Genomic DNA, 20,442 nt, shown 5'->3' on the forward strand with positions numbered 1-20,442 from the left:
TATCCCATCAACGAAACCCAACATCGCTGTCTAATCCTGATCTTCTCCTCAGATCCTCATCCCCGAGGCTCTCAAGGAACAATGGCTTTTTGCCTTCCTCTTAGCCAAGTTTAAGGTCCCCCTACTGTCTTTCTCCTCGTCCCAAATGAGAGTGCCGCTCAACAAACATCCTGCAGTGCTTTGCAGTGTATAGCAAACAGCACAGAGCTCACTTAATCTCCCACAATCCCCTCCTCCTACTCTGTGTCATTTAGAGACCAGCCTTGTGTCTCCCTCTCTCATCATTAAGTAATGATGCCGGTGGCTGCCCTTCCCGCTCTCTCTTCCTTTCTCTCACTCTCAATGATATCAGTTTTCTCACAATATTCTGTTCTTATTACGCTCCATTAAATTTTTAGCGTTTTGCTTACTAACAGATTAGCAGACCCTAGGAGCATTCCTCGTGAAAATTACATGTGTTATCCGGTAACCTTCCACCAATAATCCTAGAGGACTGAAATTTAGCTACTGTAATTTTTTCTTTTTTATGTGTGTTTGTGTGTAAATCTGTTGTAATGTGGCTTTACTTATCGCTAAAAATACACCTGTTTTTGTGGGCTCTTGAATTTCCCAAATCCCGTCCATCCCTCTTCGTCTCTTGCTGTATTTTGTCAGACTTTCTGACTGTGAAGCTCTCTTCTTACCTGTGCAGCCTTCTTACCTTGTCGTTTCTATTTCAGTGGTTTTCACTGGATAGACGTCGCCTTCCCCGCACACACACACACACGCATCGACACACACTCTCTATCTCTAAGTGCCTTAATCAGTACATCCCCTCCTTTCTCTCTGAGCCCCCCCGACATCCCTCCTTCCTCTTGGCTGTGAGGTTTGACTGGATATATGCTGTCCATGCTGCTTGGTCATGGTGGTCCTGACAGCTCTGATTTCTGTCACAGTGAATTAGCTTTACCTCCCAGCAGCCACCTCCTCACTGCTTCCCCCAACCCCCCACCCCCCCTCCCTGTAAGTGCTCGGGGCTTTGACTGACTCCCACTCACTCACTCACTCACTCTGCAGAGGCACATAGCCGATTCCCCGTGGATTCAGGCTCTCTCGACGGGGTCCGCTTCTCAAAAGGTGCCCTGATGAGAGCAGATGTCCACGGGAAGATGGATGCAGGAAACTGAGGGGGGAATGTAAGGCTTCACTTTATGATATTCAGTGCTTAAAAGTAGGATTAAGGCTACGAAAACACATTTCGGTGTATTTGTGTTGAAATGAACAAGCTTTCACCGTCTTTGGCATTGTGGCATTACACACAATCTTGTCCCAAGGCTAGTCATCAGCTTGGCTGGAACATGTAAGAAATATATACGCCCACACATGTGCATCTGAGATATGTTAGAAAGGGAATCTAAACAGGCCTTCCTTGTAGGTGTAGGTGGTTTATATCATGGCTCAAATGGCCTCCAACTAATGTGTCTGTTTTCCTGCAAATTGAACTTTGTCCTACTGTAAAGGAAACCTTAATCCGGCTAGCTTTTTAAATATTCATGTTTCATTGATTGTTGTAAGATATTATGTAACACTCCGCTCGTTCACCGATCATGTATGTAGCTGTTTTTCCAAGTACCCGATTGTAATTGGATCACATAAGACTTATAAAGCAGAGTGTTCATCTGCATAAGCTGGTAATGATTCATGGTTTGGTGCTCTCAGAAGAATATGAGCATACGAGGCATTTAAATAAGGTGCATCATTGTGCCAGCACGATGTCGGTGCACGCTGCACGTTTCTAGCTACAGTATAATCGTGCGGCGGACATGTTCTTCGTCTCAGGCAGCACTTATTTTGCTGCTGTTGACACAACTTGAACATTTCACTGCCTCATTATTTTAAGTATTGACTTTCCTTCTGTAAAGGATCCGTCATTTTCGAGTGCAATCATTTGTCATTGTCCTCGGAGATCAATTCAATCAAAGCGTGAACAGGTAAACAAGACGAAGAGTTGAGTTTTTGTGCGCTGAGTTATTTGCTTAAATTGCAAGACAATTATTTTTGCCTTTCCTGCTGATTGCCTCTCATCGTCCCGTAATAATCTGTGTAGTTTCAACAGAATGAGGTCCTTGGGAATGTCAATATTAACGCCTTCCTTGTCTCTTTTCTCCCTTTTTCCACTGAAAACATGTGAGAATCTCTTTTTTTCCGTCCATGTGTCTGTTTTCAGGCTGGACTGTGTGGCTCAGGCTGGCTGTTCTGTAAAATCCCTAATCTAATCAGCATCTTTGTATCAAGCTGCTTTGCAAATCCCGCCTTCTTCTTCTGCATATATTTGATTAGACTCAGCGTATGCAAAGTAGTCCTGTCAAATCAGCCAGGTTCAGAATGGACCTCGCAGCTTAAACCCTGACCCTGCTGCATCCTGCCCCCAGCAGAAAGTGATTTTCTCTCTACCATCTGCTGCAGAAGAGAAGGGGGAAAAAAAGGAAAGACACAACAGCGCAGGGAAATGTCTGCTCTTATCTTGCCCTTGAGAAGCAGTGCAGCTCTCTAAGAGTCAATAATATAAAGCTTTATAGTCTTAGATGCAAGAGGAATATTTTTGTTGAACATTAAAGCCTTGGAATTTAAAAATGCAGCCTTTAAGACTTCTATTATTATTTTTCCTCTATACTGACAGTAAAAATAATGTGTGGCTCATGAAGAACAAAATAACTAAAAAAAAGGGCCTGACCGATTTTTAGGGCCAATACCAATATTTGGAAGTAAAAGATTTAGGTATTGATGTATCGACCTGTATGCACACATTATTGGCAATTGTCTCAGTTGTGGTTATCAAACACTTATGACAAAGATATTTAACAAACGGCGGGATATTTTACAGTTCAACAATATATTTTGTTGTATAAAATTACATCAGTGCACTGAAACAGTTAACTTTAATGTCAGTCCAATGATTATAAATCATTCCCAAGCATATTTTTCTGCATTCTGCATTCTGCATACAGCGATGCCGATATATCTGTAACAGGCCAACATCACTTGATAATAACGGCCAACTGATATATCAGTCAGGCCCTTCTACTGTAAATACCAACTAGCTGCTTTATATATTCTTCTAATAACACACTTTAGTGTGATTTGAAAGATAATTTGAAACTGAAAATGGGTAAATAAACAATGTCAAACTCTCTGTCAATTAGAACTGGACCAATAAATCGGTTGTCTGATGTTATTGGCCTATCACAGATATACTGGTATCTGCATTAGACCCCGACCAATACTGGGGGCTGATGTCGATACTGATATGAGGGAGTAAAAATTTCAGATATCAATATATTTGCCGATATGCACACATATCAGTACATCAGTACACTGAAACAATAAACTTCACCAGGAATTTAAAAACATGCTTTGATGTAATTTGAATGATAAATTTAAACTGAAGATGGGTAAATAAACAATGTCAAAAACTGTTAATTAGCGCCCGAGCGATATATCGGCACATATTGGACATATATGTTTTCCTATATGAAAATCTTTCTTTGTAATTAACTCTATGATTATTAAATTCCAGGTGAAATTTATAGTCTCAGTGCGCTGATTATAATTTTAGACAATCAAGTTAATTGTTAAACTGTAAAGTATCCTGTCTCGGCTCTAATGTTAATAACTGAATGAATACTTGACAAAGTGGCAGGGCAGAAGGAGACACAAGAACAAGGCTGAGTGCCACATTAATGGACTGAAATATCCAAAAGCAACTCTGTAAACTGTGTAGCTGAAGGGTTTCCTGCCAATTATGAACCCTTGAACCTGAACATACACACCCTTGTTCAGTATTTATTCTGCCTTTCAACAGCGTTTTGTTAGCCTGGCTGACAGCCAGACTCCCAAATATGAATGAGTCAGTGCCTGGATAAAGATTCGGAGGATTGAGTTTTATTTCCTTTCTCTCCCTGGGTGCATTTGCAGTCTAGATGAGCTCCCTGTTGAAAAGGAGCTTCAGACAGTGCAAGACTGTTTGCTTGTCACGAGGAGCTGCTCAGCTGCTCCATATGCTCTGTAGTCATAGCGATTGCGGTGCATTATTTAAGAATGTCTTATGCAAAATCCCGACAAACCTGGTGTGATAGCAGCGTTATATGTTGACATGTAGAAAATATGGGTCTATTTTCTCCAGGGTTTCTACACTCAATCCATCTGGTGGATGTTGTGTACTGTAAGTGTGAAGAGACAAGAACACCATCTAGTGGTTTAAGACTCAACTGGAATAGTGAAGCATCCAATGCACTCTCCCTTTTCCTCACTATTACTAGTGTTGCATAAATTAATGAAAAATATAATTAAAAAAATAATGTCATGCAGATAAAATGAATTAATGATAATGGAGAAAAAGCAAACATTAAACATCCCAGACAGATAATAATAATTGAATAGTCAGAACTGAAGGATTTTCTCACTAAACAATCGTTAAGGAATAGTTCAGCATTCTTGGAAATATACCTGAAAATAAAATCTGTGTTTTTAAAAGATCCTTTCCACACATAAATTAAGGCATACATTAAAATTCTCTAATGTGTGTCTGGCATAGTTTTAAAAAAAAAAGAAAAAAGGATAATTACCACACTACAATCCTTATAATAGCAGCTATTCCTTCACCCTCATTAAAAACTGTGAAGTACATTCTCAGCGTATGTGCACTGGAGGCTTCAAGTTTCCACATCACACTTGTGGTTGCTGAATATTGGGCCACGATTAGGCTCAAAACTATTTGTGATGTCACAATATATGCTTTTTGGCCCGCATCCTAAAATCAGATTTTCAATGAACACAAAAAAAATGTATCCGCAATGAATGTGAAAACAGCCTTCTAGTGTCCAACTCTACACACATGCATCCTTCTACACAGTGCAGCACCAACATTCAACTGTAGGAACTGTAGGAAAGACATATTTCTGACTGGAGGAGGTTTAAAAACATCGACACATAACATTATCAAAGTATCTTTACTTTTATTGCGACTAAAAAACGTAATGACATAAATATTTAAGAAATGTACATGTCAGTGATCTCTGCTGGACAACCTATGTAAATCACCTCGATCCTACTCTGGCGTTTTTGTACTGCAATGTATATACATATACAGTATAAAACACACATACATCTTTGAAATATACAAACAACATTTGTTGGCACGGGACATCAGCACTACAGTACTTAATTATAATGCTGTTGTGTCAACCATTTCACCTTTATCAAATGATTGCAGCTTCTAACGATTCGGATATTGCACAGATGAGATTCATTGTGCAGTCATAGTACAAAACATTAATTAGTGAGCTATATAGGTGTTAGTAGGTACATTTCTTTACCTTTACACAGAGTCAGGCTAGCTGTTTACCCCTACTTCCCTTCTTTATGCTAAGCTAAGCTAACCAGCTGCTGGCTGTACAGCCTCATATATAATATTTATAGCCAAATTTTATTCAACAAAATGTACAAACAACAATACATTGTTACATATTCACGTTTTCATGCACATTTTATGTACATACCCACAACCAATCTTTATGCACATGCACAAGCCCACAATCATCTACATTCAGTTTTACTTCACACTAATCCAGTGGGATAGATTGCTTTGCTTGATGTGCGAGATGAGAGGCTGCCAATGTTTATTAAATGCTTCAGTCGAGCCATGGATAGTAAATTTAATTGTGGCTTCGTATATAACAGAAAGATATGAGGCTGTTATCGACCTTCTCATCTAACTATTCGCAAGAAGGTGAATGAAAGTAGTCTCCCAAAATATCGGACGATTCCTTTCAGATTAATTCCTTGATTTCTTTTTCATTGATTGCATTCATAATAACATTGATAATCCTGGATATTTTCCATTTTAATCTGATCTGACATCGCAACGTGCACATGCGCGATAGTTGCATACCATATATTGCAACCATATTATGCTACAATTTTTTCGCTGTTTGATACAAAAGCAAAACACAGTCGATACAGGGCCTTTGATGGTTGTTTGATAAAATGTACTCGCCTACAAATTCACACGCAGTCATTCTACAATGATTAATTCCTTCCAAATAGAGCTATTTGAGTTATCTAGTGGTAGTTTTTTTAGATTGCATTATATATCACAGAAAACAAAATATCACAGTGTCTGTTATTTCTAATATTGTGCAGCCCTTATTCACACTGCTTACGGCGGGCAGACACCAGAACTGATTTTTAATTTGAACTAAATCTCCGACAGAGTTAAAAATCTCAGCCTGACACGTGCACGTGTTTAGCAGCTGTGCTTCCGCTACCCATGAGCACAGGAATCAAGCATAACTCTTGATTATAATGCGAACCCACGCCTTAACGTGTGTCAATAGCGAGCAGCGTGCAGGAAAGAGGGCTCGGGGTATGAACATCCCCACGTCTCCTCAACCTCTATCATCTGTGCTGATTGTTAACGGATTTCAATTAGGACTCACAGGAGTTAATATGATTGCTTGCTGTTTACCCTTTCTTGCTTCCTTCCATGGAAGCCAATTATGCATGAGTAGCAGTGGATGAGTACTGGACGCAGCTAATGGCTCTGCTTCTCCCTTTGTGTTCACATTACTGAAGGATATGGGTTGTGAAATGAGATCACTACTGACTACTGTGCTATCAGTGATTGTGCTATAAAACATTATGGGCCAGAACATAGTAAATTGTGTGACGTGACTGTGGGGTGGCAGGCTGTCTGGTCTTTTATCTGTTGTTCTCTCATCTCCTTCTTTCCCCCGTTTTTTTGTCATCTCTTGTTTCTCTCATCTGCTCTCATACCTCCTCTCTCTCCCATTTGCTCACCCACTAAAAACCTTCCTCTTGCTCCCTTCCTTTGCTTTTTATCAACTCTCCTCTCATCCTCTACTCCTCTCCTCTGGTTTATCCTCTCAATTCTTATCTTCCCACATCACTTTTTTACACCTCTCCTCTGCGCCTTTCATCTCCTGCCCTGTGGTTATCAACAGAGACAGACAGGACATCAGCCAATCCTCTAGCCTCTTCTCCCTTTAGATCACTTATGGTAGATTGACATATCTGTGGAAATCCATTATGTCCTAATCAATGCACATAATATAGGGATTTCATATAAATCACAGCCGTAAAATTAATCATTATCTTATTACTCTGGGAATCAATCGCCCATATATCATCTGAAATGCATGATTGCATGTGCGCGTGTGCTCATGCATGGCATTGAATGCAGACAGTCGCTCTGCTGTGCTCCTCGGTAAAGAATGAGTGAAGTTGAGATTTCGCGAATACGAGACAAGGTAGCCGTTGTTTTTATGATCTTTGCGTGTATATGAAAAAAAAAATGAAAGTAGAAAAGCAGAACATCTTCTCCCAAAGGTGTGAAATGAAAACAGTAATGTCTTCTGCGGCGCAGGTTTATCTCGTTGCACTCCACCGTTGAGATAGTGTGATGGATCCTGCAGCCAGCTGTCTTCGCCACCTGAGCCACGACGCTGACGCTGGCGTGTCGCTTCTCTCCGCTCAGACAGACACTCGGGGACATGAAGGGTGATGAGCAGTTAGCAGTTCCATCAAGGATCTCCGGGGCCATCCGTAGAAAATGAAACCATCTCTGAACAGGTAACTCAATTTAACTCGTGGCCGCCTTCTCTGGAGCTACAAGCACAAATACTTTCCCAGCTGATGAGATGAAGTAACAGAGCATGGCCAGACTCACTGAGTGCAACAGGAGAGGCCCGCTCCACTCTAATTGCCTGGACATGGTCAAGGGAGGCTTTTCCACCACTTTTACAGATGGTGAAGCGAAGGCTGAAGAGTAGAAAGGTTCTGGGTTTTCTCTCCTTCCTTTTCAATCAATAAAATAGACTGGCTTTAATCATGGAGCTATTGAGTGCTGAAGCTAGCAAAATGGAGAGTTGGTCTTCTGGAACCATTCCCAACTTTGCCCCCAGCTTCAAAGGCATTTGCCTGCACAGAAGAGGAAATACTGTATTTGGGCTAAATTTGTAGCCAAGCCTTCAAAATACATTTTTCAATTCCATTTTGAGCTCCACGCATGGAAATAAGCAGCTTCTTTTCTAAAAGGATGTCTAGAAAAGAGCACCTTATGTAAATCTGTCAGTTTTTAGCCCCAGGGATGGAAGGGACACTCATATCCTTTACTGAAGACAAAGTGGCAATATAGCAATATAAAAATACTCCAGTACGAGTACAGGCAATGCATTCAAAATCCTACCTACACTGAAAATAGACAAGTGCTTTAATGTATCATGAATAGTCACACCATTGGCATTTAGATTGGTTCTCTATAAACCTTGTTTTCACTATGCAATTTTGTCTGCCACCAGGCACGAAATCATGTCTCCATTAGAGACTAAAAGAATGAATAAACTTGTGTTTTGTCCTGTGTTGTTGGTAATCGTTGCTCTGAGGAAAAAGGAAACTATCCAGTTGTCTTTGCAACAGCATCACCAACAATAATCCCACTTTGAAACACTAAGGGCACAGAAGTTGTCTGCTTCAACTTCAAGTAAAAGTATTATCAGCATTAAATACTTGGGTAAAAGTAAATTTACTCATTATGCATAAAATGTGCTCTCTAGCTGATATTTAATTATATATCAAATTATTAGGTTTGGTTATACCAGAGGTTTTCACAGTGGGAGGTGGGCCTCCCCAGGGGGGACTCCAAGCAGTTTCAGTGAATGGAAGTGAAAAAATATCACATTAGTTATTATATTAGTTGTCAAAAGGAAATCACTCAGAAAGGCCTAAATTCGTATGATTTGGTTGACGAGATAGTTCAGACATAGTCAGAAATAATAAACTAATAATGCCTCTGGTCAGACCTTTTTAAATGTATTTGTTGTGGTTTAAAGTTACATCAAACCGCAATATAAGCCTTCTTGACTCAGTTGTTGAGTATCTGTGGGATCAACTAACATAATAATGATCTCAACGCATTCGAGGATTTGACTGAAACTAGGTAAGTAAACCCAGGGGGGATGGCGGCGTGCCTTTATTCAAGCTTTGATTGAGGGGAGGCAAACAGTCTGTTTGAAACTCCCTGGTTTATACAAGTAGAATTTTAATATTTAAAAACATTTTAATATTTAATATACAGTTTGATCCAGTGATTTCCAACCTTGGAGTCAGGGCCCGGTCAGAAAAACAAGAGGGGCACGAGATGATTAGTGGAGAGAGAGGAGAAAAACAAGTCCTACTATACAAATTTTATTGTTTTGATTTTTTTTCTTTTTTATGTCATATTATATTCTATTTAAAACACGTGTTTATTTCCAATTTTTTTTTTTTTAGATATTTGATAAATATATTTAAATCAAAACATTGAGAAGATTCAAGAGAAAATCTCTTTTTGCTGGAACAGCTGATATGGAGAGATCTAAAACGTGTGACCCCCTCCCCTGGAAATTACATTTTGTATGTTTGTATATTACTAAATTGTTTTCATAATAACGTTGCGGTGACAACATCTGCCTTAATTATTTTCAAAGTTGTTTCTTTGAGTGAATGAAACACTAAATGTACTGGGCTGAAGTCTCAATGACGTTGCTCAGAGTGGATGGCAGGCATACAAAGTGCAGGACCGTCACATCAGAATCCAAGGGTTTGCGTCAAGGCCAGCAAAAGCACTTAGAGTTAAGGCTGTGACTGTGGTTAAATGTTGATAAAAAATCTTCCATCCCAAGTCACAGCTGAGTTTTTTCTGTAATAAAACAGACCATTATCTTTTGATAACCTTAATGAAGGAATTAACATAACTGTTAAAAAAACCTGAATAATGCTGTCATCCCTGCAAGTGGACACTATTGCAAGATTGCCTATTTTGACGTGGTACAAAATAAAATACATTGTAGATGAACATTTTACTGACTTGTTCAGTATCAACAGTATAGATACTCGACACTTGCGTTATTTAACAACATTTCCTCATTATATCAATAGAAAACGTAATTCGGTTAGCGTTAAGTTTCCTTCAGATGTATTTCCAGGAGACAGGGCTAGAAACTTTCCAAACTATACCCTGCCACTGGTGTATTCTTTAGCAGTGTGTCGTATCTCACACACACACTTTGGAAAGAAACTATTAAAGTTTCCCAAAAGCATTAAATGGCTCCATACAGCTTATCCAGCATAATCCAAATCTCCAGAAGCCCAGAGATCCCAAACTGATTTGAAAAGACATTATTTACACCCACGACGCATGGTAGAGTTTGTGCATCCACTTTAGACAGGGTTCACGCTAACACTTTTAGCTTAGCGGCTACAGTGAAGATTTTGGCTTTACAAAGGGTGTTAATGAAATCTTTTCAAATAAATGTGGGATCTCGGGGCTTCTGGAGACTTGTGGACTATGAAATTTTATCTTATTTTCCATCAGCATGGGGGTGAGTAGATAATGACTGAATTTTCTATTTTTTGGGTGAACTATTCCTTTAACTACAGCTGACAGCTGCAGTGGAGTAGAAAGTACAATATATCCCTCTGAATTGTAGCAGACTAGAAGTATAAACTAAAATAAAAATCGAAATAATCATTACAAAATTGTACCCTCAGCAGGATTGAATTGTGAATATGAAAACAGGTTAAGTTACATGTTTGGATTCAATTAAAGCAGTGAAATGGATCTTCACATTATGACAATTAGATAGATTAACTCCCCAGAGAAGGAGGTGTCACTCTAACACCGCTCATTAGAAACCACCCTTATTAGGCTATTTCATAATTGTTCTCGAGCTGAATTATATAACGATCACACTGACCTTCCACTGTCCTGCTTAGTAGTCTGAGTTGGTGCGTTCAGGAAAGTCGGTTTAATGAGTGCAATCTAATGTGTGGCTCAATAATGCTATCTTCTACTCCATTATTAATCACAATGAAAAAGTTAGCTCTGTTAATTATTGCAAATGTGTTACAATGAAAATGCCAATGTGGCTCGAAAGCCTGCAGCTATTTCAGCGGAAGTGATGTATCGTTCGCGCCCCTAGAAGAACACCTAATAAAATGTCTCCCGTTAAAGTCAGGCCACAACAGCAGATAGCAGATATGGCTTTAGATGTAGCACTCTGTCCTTTAGTAAAGTCTGCATGACTCCATTAGAACACATTAGATGAAACTTTAATGTTCCCTGTGGGCAAATTGGGTCATTACACCTTCATGTTAGAGGGGAGCTTTGAACATATAGCATGTATTGGCATCCTACGTTTCCTATAAATTAGCAGGGGGTATAATGAGAGAAGAAGACTTTCCTTTAATAAAGTCCAGGTTGGAGCTTGTGTAACATTTTATGCTGAAGTGTCCTTGAGCGGGACACTGACTCCCTACCCGTGCCAGACTTGCTGTTGTGCTGCAGATAATGGAGCCATTGAATAAACACAACAAGCGGACAGGCACCTGCAGTGCTTCTCATTGATTATTCACTAATGCAGACACTAATTCTGCTTGAAAACAAAATGCAAAGGAAAAATGATGTGGTGCCGCCGGTTCTAAAACGGAGCGAGGCGGCCGTATATCATGCCTCTGTCTATCAGCCGCATGCTGTGAAAGTGAAGCAGAAGATGAAAAAGAGAAGGGGGGTGGAGGGGGGTAAGAAAACAGGATTGAGTGAGACTGATTGTAGCCTGCAGAGGGCAACCATTAAGCTCACCAAATATCATTATCAGATTTTCAATAAGGTTGCAACCATCAGATAGTGAATGCAGACAGCGTTGCTGCTCTCTTACCGGCTCTAGCTGCATCAGGTGCAACATGTTTTTGCAATTCAATCTGGCTACAAGGCCAAGAGGAGGCTTAACTTATTGTTTGATCCCAGAACAAATCATAAGCCCGGCAAATATCAGGGGCTGGTCTGCCTTGGGAGTGGCTGTGGGCTCGGGGCTTGGATGTGCACTGTTGTTTGAGTGATTACACAATGATTACCACCCGCTGTGCGCTGTTGTGCTATGTGAACGCTGCGGTACAAGGGCACTCGGGGGATTTACAGTGTTCTTCATTATCAAAATTTAAATTGCTTTGCTGATAAAGTCTATCTGAAATGAAACCATATTTCAATAGATTATCACCCCCCAGCCCCCGCACAAAGCACCAACACTTATCACAGGCCAAAGCTAATGAGAGATAAGAAACTAGAGATAAGGGAATTTGGCCTTGCAGGGTGCTCTTTTGCTTTTTGTATGCTAAGTGCTAAAATAGCTGAAAGGTTATAAAAGACTAAACAGCCTCCATAAGCCAGGGCATATCAACAGAAAGAGCGTTGGTTGGTTTGGATAAAATAAGAGAAGAGGGGCACTAAAGAATAAAAGTGGGAGCCCATCTGTCAGTGCAGTCTGGCTGAAGTTGGCCCTTGCCTCTCTGTTTTGATTATTTCCTTATCTCTCTCTTACTGGCTGGCTGTGAGTAACCGTGACCCGCTGGATTGCTTCCTAGACCATATTTCCTGATCTGACTTCGACATTGCAATCCATTCCTAATGTCAGTGTATTTTTTCTGAGGCTTAAACAATGACGTACCAATAAAGAAATCTCGATAAAACAAACTTCCATGTTGAACATGTAGCTAGCATGCAGCCATCAGAGGGATGTTCACTATCTCAAAGGTTAGCTCCACCAATTTTACACAGTAAGTGTGTTTACAGCTCTTGGGGAGTACCACTGCATGTGTTAAAAAAGTAGTAATAAGCCTGTTGTGGAAGCTGTATGTAATCTGATAAATTACCTCAAGTGATGTCATTTAGTGGCGCAGCATTGTGGGTAATGTAGGCGCCAGGCTTTGAGAAGGAATAATAATGCACGGAATATAAATGGAGATATCTCTGATTCTGATTTATTGATTGTGATTTTGTTTTTAAGCTGCCCATGAGTCTGTTATAAGAGAGCCCTGCTTTTCAAAACAGCCCACATTACCCATCTGCACACTGGAGGCAATTTACCAGATTACATAAAGCTTATTCTGGAGCCACAAAAAGCTTTATGCTAGTTTTTTCACATATGCAGTAGTACTCCTCAAGACCTGTAAACACATTTTCATGTGTCAAATATGCAGAGTAACACTTTAAGTGGGATTAATATGAAATCTGAATAAATTAAGAGTTTTTCCAAACTGAAAAACCGCATCATATTGCTCAGCTCTGTTCACTCCAGCAGAAAATGTTTCCCTTCTGGAAGAGAATATTTTACAGGTAAAATTCAGTGTGAGTGTGACATACAAAAAAACATCCAGCAGCATAAAATCTCCACAGAGATGTGTAGCAAAACCGAGATGCTGTGGCTTCTTAATGTGGCAGAGCCCAGTACTTCTGCTAACTCATCAGCCAGATTCAAGATAGTTTCCAAACTAAAAACAACTGAAGAGTGTCACTTCTGCATATTTCCAACAGCTCACTCCACTCTTAATGAACTCTTTCCCGCCCGAGTAATGAGAAGGGTCCACAACATTAGAAGCAAACCACAAATTATGAGCCGTGTTTTCTTCCTCTCTTTTGGTCATTTAGTGCCGCTGGCCAGCAGGTGTCAAGTGAGTGTTACCATGGGAACGTTGGTTAGCAGGTGTCACTGGTTGTTACCATGGCAACATGGCAGGGTGGCAAACTTTTTAGGGTCTAAAAGAAGTCTGCTTTTCTTGTCATAAGTTTCTAATTTGAAGTAGAATAAAAGCTTAATTAAATCTGGTCTAGCTAGCTCTACGAATCAGTCTAAAATATGTTTGTGAAACCAGCTACAGAACCTGAAAGCGTCTGTGTTTATAACAGTAAGTGTTTATAACTCCAAGCTTTTGGACTCTGACGCCCCCCAGTGGCCATATCCTAAACTTACTGTGTACTTTCTGTCATGTCACTTAAAGGTCCAGAGTGTAGAATTGAGTTTCAGATTGCAACCAACTGAACACCCCTCACCTCACCCTCCCTTACACTGGCTGCTAAAAATGCAGAAAACACTTCAAGGCCCTCTCTAGAACCAGCGTTGGTTTGTGCGTTCTGAACTACAGTAGAAACATGGTGGTGAAACATGGCAGATTATCATGGAAAGAATAGGGTGTGTTCCATATCTATAGTGAGTTTTCTGTATCCTTCCATATTTTAGGGCTTCATATTTTTTTTATAGTTTTCTTGCTGTTTAGCGAGCCATTGAATATAGTATTACCATAGTAACCATGGTAACGGCATGAGAAGACGCGCTCCGTAGCAGTCGGAGCAGTTTGGTTTGTCCTTTGCTTAGTGACAGTTAAACACACATATATACATACATAAAAGAATCGTTGTTTGTCCTGGAGGCATCCTGGGGAAAATCTTTGTCCAAACACAATCTTTACAATCCCCAGGACGACGGGACGGCCTCAGTCTCAAGCTCTGGTTTTATCTTTATAAATTCCAAGGTGACTTATTCATATTGCTTGTTTTATCAGACAAAACACAAAAATATGAAATATACAAATACATATTATCACATTTTAGAGGCTGGGACCAGTGAAATTTTGGCATTTTTGCTTGAAAAAAATCATAATAATTGATATGATTGTCAAAATATTTGCCAATTAATTGTTTTGTTGATCGACAAGAGGTTTCGGCTGTATTATCAAATATAATATACCTGAGAACTGCATCATGCACATCTTGGTGGCAGTTTGTTTAGTTTCTTGTAGAGAACATGCACAACACTGCATGACTTTCAAAGACTGCACCTCTGAAACACATTGCACGTGTGACATTCTCCCAATTTGCCAAACAATCACTCTTTGCCTTGTTAACTCCTCTGCTGTGATTTTTCTTCACCCTGGATTGGGTCCTGTCCAAGTAAACAGTGTCTTTGAAGTATTCCCCCAATGTTAATAGCCATGGCACCTTTAATGATGAGGCAACAGACAAGGCCTGGGAGAAATATTAGCTCAGCAAGGTCATTGCAGACAAGGTCCCATCTGTCTCTGTGCAGCCTCGGTGGATCCCAGGCCCTTACATTACTGTGGCCCCGGGGCAGGGAAAATGGATCATCAATCTGATTTAGAGAGACTCTGGCCAATGCTGTCATTTCCAAGCAGAATAACACTAGTTTCTTCTCGCGTCACCTTTGCAGGTAAATTCATGATGGCTAGTGATGTTAAACTGTCTCATGCATGGCGTCGCTGAGCCTAGACCTTCAGAGAGCTTCGCATAGCATTACATCACACCAACATGCCACATGGATATCCGGGTGTAGTGCAACACTGCAGTCAGGGCAGTAAAAAGAAAAATAGAGCAGAAAGACAGAGTAGTTATGGCTGTTTATTTTTATATACTGGTGAATATACTGCTGCTATGTATTCAGGGGTAATTCCCTGCCATGGTCATGAAGTTTAAGTCTGTCGGTAAACTCCAATGGCCAATCACTTTGCTCCAACTTCAGAAACGAGACACCGTGTAAAACCGGATCAGTGATGCCTTTAGCACAGCCACTTTTCTCTCTACACTGTGTTTTGCACACACTCGCAAGCTGGCATACACACAAAAAAACACACACCTCGACACTCTCCTGCCATGGAATTTGGTGTTGTGGCTGACACAGTAGAAATGCGGTGTAAACGTCAGGCCTCTATAGCCACACAGCACTGTTGATAATGAGTCTGTAATCCATTTGATAGCCTATAAACTGGGTGAGATTCTTATGAGCCTTGGCCAGGAAAGACAGCCAAACAGCACCCTGAGGTATACATTAACATAAAGAAAGAAGCATGAAGAGGAGCACCAGTCTAGTGCTGGCGGGTCACAACTGCTAGAACCTCACCCTGTTGGTGGCTCTTTGCATAAGAGCTGTTTGAAAATGAAAGGGTGGGAGAAATCCCCACTCTTGCCGATTTCTGTCATTTTCTTTTCATGCAGGTTTTTCCAGTCCCTCCAATCCCGGCTGTCTTCTTATCAGCCTTGCCCACCTATGACGCCTCGACTTAAGCAGCTCCTGCATTAAGAAAACGTCACGTTAGTCTGCAGGTGTAAATTTGCTTATCTCTTATACGGGAGGGGGCTCACGAGAGGGAAGAGGTTGTCTCCACAGAGCACAGCCTTAAGGGATCGTCTGAAAGCCAGTTCTTTTCTGCTCTGCATCCGTCTAATGTGACACAAATCCCTCCAACAGAGGAATGGCTCCTCCATCCTCAGGTTGCTTCAGGTACATTAGTTGTATTTTGCCCTCTGTGTTCTGTGCTGCCTTTAAGCACAGCAGAGAAACAGGATGGGGAACCCCAACTGTTACCCCTGGCTGGGTGTTTAAAAACCTTGGCAGCAGCCCAAGAAGCAAGCGGGTGGCCAGGCCAAGCTCGCTGTGCTCCGGCAGACTTTGAACCTGATTCCTGCAAATCCACACATTGTTATTCACCTGGAACTTGCTGTTTGGTCGACTTCCAGACCCAAACAGCGTCATAGCAGGTCTGCTCTCTGCACTTCTCTAGCATTCAGCTGAGCCCCGCCCGCTTTTTAATACTCTGCATCACATCACACTTTCATACTGAGTCCAAACATCCCTGTAGAATTCCCTCCCTCAGCACACAGTGTGATAGTGTGCTTTGTTCTCTCTTGGCAAGGTGAGTATTGTCAAGGGATCATTTAATAAGAGAGGGATTGCTTGGAAAGGACAAGAAAGGGCCTCAGGTGGAGAACCTCCCTCTGATGAGGATTAGTTTTATCCTGCATATGCAAATGACATTGATTAAGCCAGAGACAGCACTTCCCCTGCTTCAGTGTGGCATCCCTCTCCTGCAGGTAATCTCTGGAGAAAGTACTGCAATACAGCCTTGGGAGACAATGCTAATAGCGTAAGATGAACTGCCGTCATCATGATCATCATTTGTGGCTCACAGACAGAGGGGTAGTGGCAAATTACACAGAGATGTCATAGAACAACTGGTGTTTGTTTTTCCTGATCTGCATACTGATTAACACGATAAGTAACATACTTCTGTATTCCTTAAATGCACTGACTGCTCCATGCAGTGCACGACTATACAGCCTTATCGTCTTCCCATGCTGGGACTTTTAACGTCTTAATCCCTCAGCATATTGCAGGAGATTATCTTTCTAAAATTAACTAGCCCCTTGAGACTGCAGAGATAGCAGCTGCTTTTTTGCCACTTGGCGAGTTTTCAACAAACAAAGTGGCTTATTGCATACGGGAGAGCGTGCTCACATTAGCTTTTTAAAGGCTGTAAGATTATGGGACTATTGTGCTGTTTCCACCGCTGCTTGATTCATTCAAAAAGAGGGAATGTTTGTGTGCAGGTTGAAGGATTCTTAAGATTTGTTTCGTTGCAAAAGCAGTTTGGTAGCATATGTGCTCTGCATGTCGGCGCAGTACTGGGAAATAAAAAAAAAAAAGGAATTCTAAAGGGCTGCCAATCCTACTTCAGTCCCGCTGTGTCTGGCATTTATGAAAGGTAGTCAATCTAAATTACTCAGAGGTAAACTTTAGCTGTCATATCCGATGGAAAAAAACACGCTGCGTCGCCTTTGAAACACAATATCGATTAATCATGCTTATGGCTGTGAGTAAACAAGATTTAATTAAAGCACATTGATTATAATTCTCTTTCTTATATTGCCAAACAGCACCAACTAATCCTCTGCATAGCTGGGTTCCCAAGAAAAAGACACAAGACTGGACGCTCAGCGTGATTTCTTTTTAATCTCGTGCTCACCTTTTGCCATACACATGCTGTAGATCCACTTCTGCAGATTTGATAGTTGCTTGGAAAGGGAATGAGTCTCCTCACCAGATGTCTGCAGCTAAATGTCCACTATTATCAGGTCTGGAGTTGTAAATGTTAATAAATTGGTCATAAATTGATTTTGGATTACGCAGGCGGTAAGTGGTCAAATGGTCCCTTGAAGGGTTTTTTGACGATTAATTAAAAAGCGAGCTAAAATTACAAAGTAGGCAGAATATCCAGCAGCAAAAGATATGTTTTACATCTTGGCAACCTAGAAAATGTTCTTAATTATGAGTTATTATAATATAGTTGTTTTTTGTTTTTTGAAGGTATAGGATCATTCTGATGACATCTTTTGCATTTGAATGCACCTTTCTGCTAAAAGAATGTTTTTAAAGTGAAGGCTCAAAGACTTGTGTTGTACTAATATTAGCTTCTCACTAATTTGTGTCAATAGGGAGGCTGTTTTTTATTCTGCTACTGCGTTAATGGGAAACTAATTGCACAAAATTCATTCATTGTCTTCAACTTCTCATTCTTATTCAGGAGCCCGAGGAGTCTGTCACAGCATACACTGGATATAAAAGCAGGAAAACAACCTGGACAGGCTGCTAGTTTATCACAGAGCAATCACACATTCACATAATAAGTCACACTTGGCCCTATGGGTAATTTAGAGTCATTAATCCCCCTGATTTGCATGTGTTTAGACTGTGGGAGGAAAGCCTCGTGAACATGCACAGAACAAATGTATAATTCAAACTGATGTGTCAGTTATCAACAGCAACAGGTGATAATCTGGGGTGTAGATTGGGTCATGATAGACGTTTGTAAAAGCAGTGATGGAATGGTACATTTTGTACAGGATACTTAAAGACTTTTATTCAACTACTGTTTGTATCAGTGACTTTCACTTTTACTCCAGCTATATTGTAGCATGATATCTTTTACTTAAATGACTTTTGGGTACTTTTTACAATACTCTGTTGTGTTGTGTTTATATATCATAATCTAATAATGTAAAATTATCCTTTAAATCTACTAGGCTGGAAAAATTAACTACCTACCTTATTATCTTTGCTTCTGTGATTTTCCAAATGCAGTGCTGCAATGTCATTAAACACACAGTATATAATTTCTGCCGTTGTAGGGGTCTGTCAGTCAAAACAATTAAAACAAAAGACATAGTTTGATGATGTTGTTAAGTAGTGTGAGATCATGGGAGTTGTTTTCTTCATTTTTAAACAACCACCATTGCTGATGAAAATCTATGTGACGTGACTCAGGCAGAGAGGCTCGTTCACAGACGGGGTGGTGTATTAAAGTTTTATTCACATTATGTTTAGTCTCATTCACCGACTCCCTTCCTCACTCTCTGATGTATCATTTAATGGTTCCCCTGAAGAGGCGGCCAAATGAAACACACAGTTACCTTGAGAAAAATTATGGATTTCTAGTCATTTTTAGACATTGTAATGTGGAAATGTTACATATTATATCTTTAAATAATTTAAAATAATTTTTAAGTATGTATTTTTAAGTACAATTGTATGTGTATTTACACGATCCTACTACAATGCAGAGGTAAATATTTTATTTTATACTCCACTACTACCTTACACACAAAACATACATGAGTTCCTAAAATATGATGTGTTGCTATAGAGTAAATTACCAAACAGTATAAAGTAGTTGAAATTAGCTGAAAGCAGTCTGAAGTAAAACTGTATTAGAGTTTTGAGGACATTTCCATCAAAGATAAAGTTAACCCAATGGGTGTTCACTTCCTTGGATTAGGGCTGTCACGATATCAGATTTTGACCAAACGAACCAATCAAATCTATTTTTAACTTTATTTACATTGTGTTATGTCTCTTTTTTTGCAAAATAAATTATATTAGTATGTACAAAAAGAACAATTATTATCAATTTCTCAGTTACTAGTGAAAAGGTAGCCAGATGCACAAGGCCAAACATCATTGGATTGTTTAGACGATATTATCATATGTGTGTTATGAACATGATATAGTATAGTATATATAAATATATATATATATATATATATAGTAGATGATTGTGTTGGTTCTTGCAGATAACAGCAGAGAAATCGAGGTGCTTTGTTATCGACCATTTGTTTGTGTTACCGAAGGTGTTAAGTGTTGACAAGGAAAACGGTAGTTACTGGATGTAACATTAGTTCTATGAGTATGTTTTAGCAATTTAACTGCTTGTTATCGCACATTAAAGCAAATAAGGTTTAATATGCTAAAACATTAGTGACGGTAATGATGGTATTGTTAATGTCCGTGTCATAGCAGAACGTGTGATGGCGATGAAATCGGTATACCGCCCATCCCTATTATCTGTTTACAGAGATCAGCAATGGAGTAGCTCTGCATTGCAGAGTTGGTAATTACTTAAGTTATGGATCTGCACACATCCCCCTCCATTGTTGTAACATCGCCAGTTGTCTGACAGAAATTATAATGTCTAAGTGAATATGGGTGTCTGAGGAATAATTTCAGTCCCTATATTCATTTTCCCTCAACTTTACCCTGCAGGACTGACACACTCCACTACTTTCACTGCCGCCCAAAAAACCCTCACCTCATCTGACTCGCAGGCAGGTCTGTGAGTCTGGTGGTGGTCTGGAGAGGCCACTTTGATCACGAGGACAGAAGCAGGCAACTGAAGGCTTCATAAAATGACATTAATGGGCCATCCATTCAAAGAGTAATAAGGGCT

General features: G+C 40.1%; 1 protein-coding gene across 3 annotated transcripts in view; it reads left to right on the forward strand.

Annotated features, from left to right (window-relative positions):
- The window catches only part of LOC311265623 (metabotropic glutamate receptor 7-like), a 114,194-nt gene that overhangs the window by 9,462 nt on the left and 84,290 nt on the right, over nucleotides 1-20,442 (forward strand). For 2 of the 3 annotated variants that reach the window (XM_084367487.1, XM_084367486.1), the window contains exon 3: nucleotides 7,424-7,629. The exons of the other annotated variant lie outside the window; for it this stretch is intronic. The gene's annotated coding sequence lies outside the window, so the exon portion shown is untranslated. The remainder of the gene's footprint in view (nucleotides 1-7,423; nucleotides 7,630-20,442) is intronic. 3 annotated transcript variants of the gene reach the window in all.

The sequence above is a fragment of the Pagrus pagrus genome (assembly GCF_965226575.1).
Source record: "Pagrus pagrus genome assembly, chromosome: 11".
NCBI classification, from domain to species: domain Eukaryota; kingdom Metazoa; phylum Chordata; class Actinopteri; order Spariformes; family Sparidae; genus Pagrus; species Pagrus pagrus.